General features: G+C 59.6%; 1 protein-coding gene across 3 annotated transcripts in view; it reads left to right on the top strand.

Annotated features, from left to right (window-relative positions):
- Positions 1 to 2,236: 2,236 nt before the first annotated feature.
- Positions 2,237 to 9,441, top strand: part of SLC16A12 (solute carrier family 16 member 12) — a 105,269-nt gene continuing 98,064 nt past the window's right edge. The window contains exon 1 of one of the 3 annotated variants that reach the window (XM_060205640.1): positions 2,237 to 2,369. The gene's annotated coding sequence lies outside the window, so the exon portion shown is untranslated. Of the gene's footprint in view, positions 2,370 to 2,406; positions 2,473 to 2,542; positions 2,576 to 9,441 lie in introns of those variants that run through there. The other 2 variants (XM_060203677.1, XM_060204789.1) reach the window with 2 other exon arrangements.

The raw sequence follows: 9,441 nt of genomic DNA, 5'->3' as shown, positions 1-9,441 counted from the left end.
GGAGTCTCTGATCTCTGGGCCCTGTGCCCCTGGGTCCTCACAGGAGTCTGATCTCTGGGCCCTGTGCCCCTGGGTCCTCACAGGAGTCTCTGATCTCTGGGCCCTGTGCCCTTGGGTCCTCACAGGAGTCTCTGATCTCTGGGCCCTGTGCCCCTGGGTCCTCACAGGAGTCTCTGATCTCTGGGACCCGTGCCTCTAGGTCCTCACAGGAGTCTCTGATCTCTGGGCCCTGTGCCCCTGGGTCCTCACAGGAGTCTCTGATCTCTGGGCCCCGTGCCTCTGGGTCCTCACAGGAGTCTCTGATCTCTGAGCCCTGTGCCTCTAGGTCCTCATAGGAGTCTCTGATCTCTGGGCCCTGTGCCTCTGGGTCCTCACAGGAGTCTCTGATCTCTGGGCCCCGTGCCTCTGGGTCCTCACAGGAGTCTCTGATCTCTGAGCCCTGTGCCTCTAGGTCCTCATAGGAGTCTCTGATCTCTGGGCCCTGTGCCTCTGGCTCCTCACAGGAGTCTCTGATCTCTGAGCCCTGTGCCTCTAGGTCCTCACAGGAGTCTCTGATCTCTGGGCCCTGTGCCTCTGGGTCCTCACAGGAGTCTCTGATCTCTGGGCCCCGTGCCCCTGGGTCCTCACAGGAGTCTCTGATCTCTGGGCCCTGTGCCTCTGGGTCCTCACAGGAGTCTCTGATCTCTGAGCCCTGTGCCTCTAGGTGCTCACAGGAGTCTCTGATCTCTAGGCCCTGTGCCTGTAGGTCCTCACAGGAGTCTCTGATCTCTGGGTCCTGTGCCCCTGGGTCCTCACAGGAGTCTCTGATCTCTGGGCCCCGCACCCTGGGTCCTCACAGGAGTCTCTGATCTCTGGGCCCTGCACCTCTGGGTCCTCACAGGAGTCTTTGATCTCTAGGCTCCTGTGCCTCTGGGTCCTCACAGGAGTCTCTGATCTCTGGGCCCTGTGCCCCTGGGTCCTCACAGGAATCTGATCTCTGGGCCCTGTGCCCCTGGGTCCTCACAGGAGTCTCTGATCTCTGGGCCCTGTGCCCCTTGGTCCTCACAGGAGTCTCTGATCTCTGGGCCCTGTGCCCCTGGGTCCTCACAGGAGTCTCTGATCTCTGGGCCCCGTGCCTCTAGGTCCTCACAGGAGTCTCTGATCTCTGGGCCCTGTGCCCCTGGGTCCTCACAGGAGTCTCTGATCTCTGGGCCCTGTGCCCCTGGGTCCTCACAGGAGTCTGATCTCTGGGCCCTGTGCCCCTGGGTCCTCACAGGAGTCTCTGATCTCTGGGCCCCGTGCCTCTGGGTCCTCACAGGAGTCTCTGATCTCTGGGCCCCGTGCCTCTAGGTCCTCACAGGAGTCTCTGATCTCTGGGCCCTGAGCCTCTGGGTCTTCACAGGAATCTCTGATCTCTGGGCCCTGTGCCTCTGGGTCCTCACAGGAGTCTCTGATCTCTGGGCCCTGTGCCCCTGGGTCCTCACAGGAGTCTGATCTCTGGGCCCTGTGCCCCTGGGTCCTCACAGGAGTCTCTGATCTCTGGGCCCTGTGCCCCTGGGTCCTCACAGGAGTCTCTGATCTCTGGGCCCTGTGCCCCTGGGTCCTCACAGGAGTCTCTGATCTCTGGGCCCTGTGCCTCTAGGTCCTCACAGGAGTCTCTGATCTCTGGGCCCTGTGCCCCTGGGTCCTCACAGGAGTCTCTGATCTCTGGGCCCCGCATCTCCGTCTGTCCTCACAGGAGTCTCTGATATCTGGACCCCGGGCCTTGGTCTGTCCTCAACTTGGAGTTTTGGGCTGCAGGGCATTAGCCGGAGGGAGGGGACCGAGCAGCCAGTGGGCGAGCAGGGAGGGCCTGGCAGTGCGAGTGCACGCAGCTGGGGCCGTTCAGGGTCTTCTGGTGGCTGTCCAGGGTCTGTCCAGGGTTCAGAGTCTGTCCAGGGCGCAGTGTCTGTCCAGGGCGCAGAGTCTGTCCAGGGCGCAGTGTCTGTCCAGGGCGCAGAGTCTGTCCAGGGCGCAGTGTCTGTCCAGGGCGCAGAGTCTGTCCAGGGCGCAGTGTCTGTCCAGGGCGCAGAGTCTGTCCAGGGCGCAGTGTCTGTCCAGGGCGCAGAGTCTGTCCAGGGCGCAGAGTCTGTCCAGGGCGCAGAGTCTGTCCAGGGCGCAGTGTCTGTCCAGGGTCCAGAGTCTGTCCAGGGTCCAGAGTCTGTCCAGGGTCCAGTGTTTGTCCAGAGTCTGTCCAGGACGCCATGTGCAGTGTCCGGCCCCTTCCAGCTGCTCCCGGAATCATCACCTGCAGACGGTGTGACTGGCGACCGTGCAGCAGGAGGCGCGGCGGCCTCGGAGATGGACTCGGAGCTGGCGGCCGGGCTGCCGCGGGCTGGGAGCCCCTGGGGGTGAGTCTGTCCGTCCGTCCCGCGGTGCGGGAGGCGGGGCGGGGGCCTCGGAGATGGACTCGGAGCTGGCGGCCGGGCTGCCGCGGGCTGGGAGCCCCTGGGGGTGAGTCTGTCAGTCCGTCCCTCCGTGCGGGAGGCGGGGCGGGGGCCTCGGAGATGGACTCGGAGCTGGCGGCGCGGCTGCCGCAGGCTGGGAGCCCCTGGGGGTGAGTCTGTCCGTTTGTCCGTCCCTCTGTCCGGCACACCAGCAGGCAAGGCCCAGGGGGCACTGCAGCCCCTCCACGTAGCAGGCTAGCAGCGCGGCTCACTCCCCCGGGAAGCTCCGCTCGGGATCCGGGTTCGAGATGGGGCTCCGCCAAGTGGCGCCCACTGGCCTCCCCCAGGGCTTCTCTCCTGCTGCTGCTCAGCGCGGCCGGTGGCCGGGTGGGGGGACCTGCAGCGGGGACAGCCGGCACCTTCTGCTGCCGGGGCCGGGGGCCGGGGCGGGGGCTGGGGGGCTGCCCAGAGTAGGTGCGACCCCCGCCCGCTGCACCAGCGGGTCCCCAGTAACTGCCCCCCACCCAGAGCGGGTCCCCAGTAACTGCCCCCCCCAGCGGGTCCCCAGTAACTGCCCCCCACCCAGAGCGGGTCCCCAGTAACTGCCCCCCCCAGCGGGTCCCCAGTAACTGCCCCCCCGCCCAGAGCGGGTCCCCAGTAACTGCCCCCCCCCCGCCCAGAGCGGGTCCCCAGTAACTGCCCCCCACCCAGAGCGGGTCCCCAGTAACTGCCCCCCACCCAGAGCGGGTCCCCAGTAACTGCCCCCCCCAGCGGGTCCCCAGTAACTGCCCCCCCCGCCCAGAGCGGGTCCCCAGTAACTGCCTCCCCCCCCCCCCGCCCAGAGCGGGTCCCCAGTAACTGCCCCCCACCCAGAGCGGGTCCCCAGTAACTGCCCCCCACCCAGAGCGGGTCCCCAGTAACTGCCCCCCCCCCCGCCCAGAGCGGGTCCCCAGTAACTGCCCCCCCCCGCCCAGAGCGGGTCCCCAGTAACTGCCCCCCCACCCAGAGCGGGTCCCCAGTAACTGCCTCCCCCCCCCCCGCCCAGAGCGGGTCCCCAGTAACTGCCCCCCACCCAGAGCGGGTCCCCAGTAACTGCCCTCCACCCAGAGCGGGTCCCCAGTAACTGCCCCCCCACCCAGAGCGGGTCTCCAGTAACTGCCCCCCCCCGCCCAGAGCGGGTCCCCAGTAACTGCCCCCCCCACCCAGAGTGGGTCTCCAGTAACTGCCCCCCCAACCAGAGCGGGTCCCCAGAACTGCCCCCCACCCAGAGCAGGTGTAAGAGGGTCTGTGGGGTCTGGGCTGTAAGGGTTGTTTTTTTTTGCAGGGGGTGGGTGGGCTGGGGTGTAATTGTGGGTGTGAGGGAGCGGGGGTGTAAGGGTCTCTGCGTGTGGGGGGTCTGGGATATAAGGGGTCTGTGTGTAGGTGTGGGAAGAATGGGGTGCAGGTCTGGGGTATGAGGGGGACTAGGGTGTAGGGGTCTCTCTGGGGTGTAGGGTCTCTGCATGTGGAGGGTCTGGGTTGTAGGGTCTCTGCGTGTGGAGGGTCTGGGGTGTAGGGTCTCTGCGTGTGGAGGGTCTGGGGTTTAGGGTCTCTGCGTGTGTAGGGATCTGGGGTGTAGGGATCTGGGGTGTAGGGGTCTGGGGTGTAGGGTCTCTGCGTGTGGAGGGTTTGGGGTGTAGGGTCTCTGCGTATGGAGGGTCTGGGGTGTAGGGTCTCTGCGTGTGGAGGGTCTGGGGTGTAGGGTCTCTGCGTGTGTAGGGATCTGGGGTGTAGGGATCTGGGGTGTAGGGGTCTGGGGTGTAGGGTCTCTGCATGTGGAGGGTTTGGGGTGTAGGGTCTCTGCGTGTAGAGGGTCTGGGGTGTAGAGGGTCTGGGGTGTAGAGGGTCTGGGGTGTAGATGTCTGGGGTTTAGGGGTCTGGGGTGTTGGGTCTCTGTGTGTGGAGGGTCTGGGGTGTAGGGGTCTGGGGTGTAGAGGGTCTGTGGTGTAGGGTCTCTGCGTGTGGAGGGTCTGAGATATGGAGGGTCTGGGGTGTAGGGGTCTGGGGTGTAGAGGGTCTGGGGTGTAGGGTCTCTGCGTGTGGAGGGTCTGGGGTGTGGAGGGTCTGGGTTGTTGAGGGTCTGGGGTGTAGAGGGTCTGGGGTGTAGGGGTCTGGGTTGTGGAGGGTTCGGGTGTAGAGGTCTGGGGTGTAGGCGTTGGGGTGTTGGGTCTCTGCGTGTAGAGGGTCTGGGTGTAGGGGTTTGGGGTGTAGGTGTCTGGGGTGTAGAGGGTCTGGGGTATGGAGGGTGTGGAGTGTAGAGGGTCTGGGTTGTGGAGGGTCTGGGTAGAGGGTCTGGGTTGTGGAGGGTCTGGGTAGAGAGTCTGGGTTGTGGAGGTTCTGGGGTGTAATGGTCTGGGGTGTGGAGTGTCTTGGTGTACAGGGTCTGAGGTGTAGGGGTCTGGGTTGTGCGGTCTCTGCATGTGTAGTGGTCTGGGGTTTTTGAGGGTCTGGGTGTAGGGTCTCTGCATGTGTAGGGGTCTGTGGTGTAGGGGTCTGGGTTGTAAGGTCTCTTTGTGTGGAGGTCTGCGGTGTAGGGGTCTGGGTTCTAGAGGGTCTGGAATGTGGAGGGTCTGGGTTGTAGGGTCTGGGTATAGGGTCTCTGCATGTGTAGGGGTCTGGGGTGTAGAGGGTCTGGGGTGTAGGGTCTCTGCGTGTGTATGGTCTGGGTGTAGGGGTCTGGGGTGTAGGGTCTCTGCATGTGTAGGGGTCTGGGGTATAGGGTCTCTGCATGTGTAGGGGTCTGGGGTGTAGGGTCTCTGCATGTGTAGGGGTCTGGGGTGTAGGGTCTCTGCATGTGTAGGGGTCTGTGGTGTAGGGTCTCTGCATGTGTAGGGGTCTGTGGTGTAGGGTCTCTGCATGTGTAGGGGTCTGGGGTGTAGAGGGTCTGGGCTGTAGGGTCTGGGTTGTAGGGTCTCTGTGTGTGGACGGTCTGGGATGTAGGGACTGGGGTGTAGGGTCTCTGCGTGTGGAGGGTCTGGGGTGTACGGGTCTGGGGTGTAGAGGGTCTCTAATGTGGAGGGTCTGTGGTGTAGGGTCTTTGTAATGTGGAGGGTCTGTGGTTTTGAGGGTCTGGTGTGTAGGGTCTCTGCGTGTAGAGGGTCTGGGGTATAGAGGTCTGGGGTGTAGGGTCTCTGCGTGTAGAGGGTCTGGGGTGTAGGGTCTCTGCATGTGTAGGGGTCTTGGGTGTAGAGGGTCTGGGGTGTGGAGGGTCTGGGGTGTAGGGTCTCTGCATGTGTAGGGGTCTTGTGTGGAGAGGGTCTGGGGTGTGGAGGGTATGGGCTGTAGGGTCTCTGCATGTGTAGGGGTCTGGGGTGTAGAGGGTTGTTGTTGAGGTGGTCTGGTGTCGGGCTGCACCGCGGAAAAGAGAGCGGATGTCCAGAGCAAAGGGGTACACAAATCTTTATTATAGGATTGGGGGGGGTTTGGTTCGGACCACGTGGAGCCAGCCGGCAATGGCCGACCATGGGGGGAGAGCAGGGAGCGAGACCTCAGAGAGGGAGAGCTGAGAGCCCAGAGAGAGGGGGGGGTGAGGGGGCTTTTTATTGGGCAACAACCAGAGGTGACGTGTAGGGCCAGGATTGGTTGAAGGGGGCAATGCTAGGGTTTCGCGTAAAACCTGGGGGTGGAGACTGCATCAGAATAACTCCTCAGCAACAGAGGGTCTGGGGTGTAGGGGTCTGTGCTGTAGGTTCTCTGCATGTGTAGGTGTCTGGGGTCTACAGGGTCTGGGGTGTATAGGGTCTGGGGTGTAGAGGGTCTGGGGTGTGGAGGGTCTGGGGTGTAGGGGTCTGGGGTGTAGGGTCTGGGGTGTAGGGTCTGGGTGTAGGGTCTCTGCATGTGTAGGGATCTGGGGTGTAGAGTCTGGAGTGTAGGGTCTGGGGTGTAGGGTCTCTGCATGTGTAGGGTCTGGGGTGTACAGGGTCTGGGGTGTTAGGGTGGGGTGTAGGGTCTCTGCGTGTGGAAGGTTTGTGTGGGGCGTCTGTCCTGGGCTGAACCGCCAGCAGCAGCTCCTTGCCCCACACTCGCCCCCTCCCTGCAGGTGACCCGCGTCTGGAGGTTTGTTCAGGGGCCAGTTGGGGGGTGGGTCACTCCTGGAGGGTCCCACAGGCCCTGCACCGGCTGGTGATCCTATCCGCTGCTCGATAAGCCCAGAGGGGCTTCAGGCTCTTTAGGGGCCCGGGAGGCAGGAGTGGTGTGGGGAGCGAGCTGGGTCCAGTGGGGAGCTGAACCCAAGTCCTAGCCCAGTAAGTTCCTGGGGCTGTTTGCTTTGCTCAGGTTGGAATCTTCCCTGTTGGGCCAGATTGAGGGTCACCGCCCCCCCCCCCCAGGAATTCTGTCTGGGCTCTCTGCTGAGGTGAGGCCACAGGCTTATTCCCACGGGGGTTGGGGGGGTCTTGGCTGTCAGACACTTTCCCCACAGGCATCCCGGAGCACTGACTAAGGCTCAGTGTCCTGCCTGGCTTGCCCCCTCCCCTCTACGGGCCAGTCACAGCCCTGCCCTCCGGCCCAGGTGACCCAAGGCAAGTAAAGATGGACATAAAGATGGCAGTTACAGGACTGGACTTGGTCATTTGTAATCACAGAATCTTAGCCGTCGAAAAAGGGCCTTGGTGATGAGATCCAGACCCTTCACTTGAGAGGCTGAGACAGAGTCCCAGCTGACATGACTGGCTGCTCTGGGACTTTACCTGGTGACTGACATATTCAGCACACTGAATAGAAGGGACATGGTGAGAATCACCCTTTCCCTCGTCTCTAAAAAATGCACTCATCCTTGAAAACACTGGCGGGACTCTAAAGTAGATGGGGGCTGATTTAGTCAAGTCGCTTTTCTTTTGTCTTCCTGTTCTTTCTTAAAGCAGTCCCCTGCTCAGTTCTAGCTCATGGTGGTTCGGGAGATTGAACCTGATGCTTCCAAGTCCCAGGCATGAGTGTCCTTTGCATAAACATTATGTTGTCTCCCCAGCTTACAGTACATCTTTAAAAATCACAGGCCTTTCATTAAAAAAATAATAATCTATCTTTATTTATTTATTGGACAAAGAAAGCCATAAATGAAGAGGGAAGGGGGAGAGAGGGAGAGAGACAGACAGACGCCCGCAGCCCTGCTTCCCCGATCACAAAGCTTCCCCCTGCGGGTGGAGACCAGGTCTTGAACCTGAGTCCTTGTGCACTGTGACATGTGCGCTCAACCAGGTGTACCACGACCGGCCCCAGACCTTTGATTTTTAAAATCTATGCCTATGTTTTCATACCTGAATATCTGATAAACATATCAATATAAGTGAATGCATAAGAGTGACCAAAACTTATAGTCAAATTCTTTTGTCAAGAGTTAGCTAGCTCAGTGGCACCCCTGGTTGGACGCACACGTCACGGTTTCATATCCTTGCAGGAAGGTGAATAGGCGGATACAGACTAGGTGACCGTCAGCAGAAGGGACGCGAAGCAGGTGCAGTGAGTTCATTCTGCCTCTTCCCAGGCTCTTCTGATGCCTGACCCACTCGTGACCCACTCGTGGTGACCAGAGGTAAAGGCATGATTGGTGACAGGAATGGCGGAGAAAAGCAGTCACTTGATGCTCAAGTATCGAGATTAGTACCAGCTGAGGATGGGGGAGAAAGGAATTCCGACACGCCACCTCTCGCCCTGCACTGCACACTTTCCCAGGTGTTTGTTGGGTGTGTACTATGTGCCCAGAGCTGTTCTGGGCATTTGGGCTCCAAAGCAAATCTGGATTATCCTTACAGAGCTCAGTGGTGATTCATTCATCAGAATTTCCCCAGAATTTTATTTGGAAGGTGGAAAATTTCAATTTTGCCAGAACTCGGTGTTCCAAAAGCACTTTCTTTCCAGTCCTGTGCTTGTGCTGATTTGATAGTTACTGATGAGCAGTCAGTTCACACACGGTTCCTTTGGCTGCTATGAACCAACACGCTGCTGCTGTGAGAAGCAGTTCACAATCCGCTGTTCCGCACGTCTGTCCGTGTGCCCTGCAGTGACAGCACCTTCAGCGTGGGGCGGTGGGGGCTCTCCGGCTAATGGCCATGGAGAGCTCACTCCTACCTGTGTGGTGCCCGCACTTAAACCGTGTTGTTTTCGACGGGTTAGGTTGTTTTCGCAGGGCTGGCTTCACGGGTGGGTAACAGATGACCAGGGACTCATGGTTGGGTTGTACGCAGTATCTCTTTATTCATGCAGGACGCAGCACAATCTAAGACGAGCTAAGCTAAACTCAAGGTACAGTAAAACTCACAATGCTGTCTTTATATATACTTGCCAAGTAGGGTGGAAACAGGATGTGACATAGAGAGGGTGGAGAGAAAAGTGACTGGTGAAAATCAGAGTGTGACAAAGAGGGGGCAGATTAGGCGAGAATCCTATCACTGAACCACCAATGCCCTCGAGGGAGGGTGGAACTTGTTAACAGTGGTTATGTAAATAAAATAGTGTTAAGCAGGGGGGATTTAAACCAAATGAAACAGAAGGGGTCTCATGCATACCAACAAAACCGGTCATGAAGGGGACACCCAGCATCCTCTTGTCTCCTTTTGCTGCTGCTCTGGCCTCCCCCAGCTTCCTCCCTACCCCAGGCGGCTCGGTGTGGTGACTTTCTGCTGAATTTGTTTATACAGAAGTTCTTTGTAGTTGCTCTCCAGTTTTAAGTGTTTTCTAATTCTCTGGAATAATTTGTCTTCAGAATGGCATGTTTACTGTTTTTTAAAAATTTTATTTATTTTCCCTTTTGTTGTCCTTGTTTTTTATTGTTGTTGTAGTTACTATTGTTGTGGTTATTGATGTCGTTGTTGGATAGGACAGAGAGAAATGGAGAGAGGAGGGGAAGACAGAGAGGGGGAGAGAAAGACAGACACCTGCAGACCTGCTTCACCGCCTGTGAAGCGACTCCCCTGCAGGTGGGGAGCTGGGGGCTCGAACCGGGATCCTTACGCGGGTCCTTGCGCTTCATGCGACATGCGCTTAACCCGCTGTCTGCCGC

Source organism: Erinaceus europaeus, chromosome 1, assembly GCF_950295315.1.
Source record: "Erinaceus europaeus chromosome 1, mEriEur2.1, whole genome shotgun sequence".
Lineage (NCBI taxonomy): Eukaryota > Metazoa > Chordata > Mammalia > Eulipotyphla > Erinaceidae > Erinaceus > Erinaceus europaeus.
The sequence above is the reverse complement of the archived record's forward strand: the minus strand, read 5'-3'. Positions and strand labels throughout refer to the sequence as shown.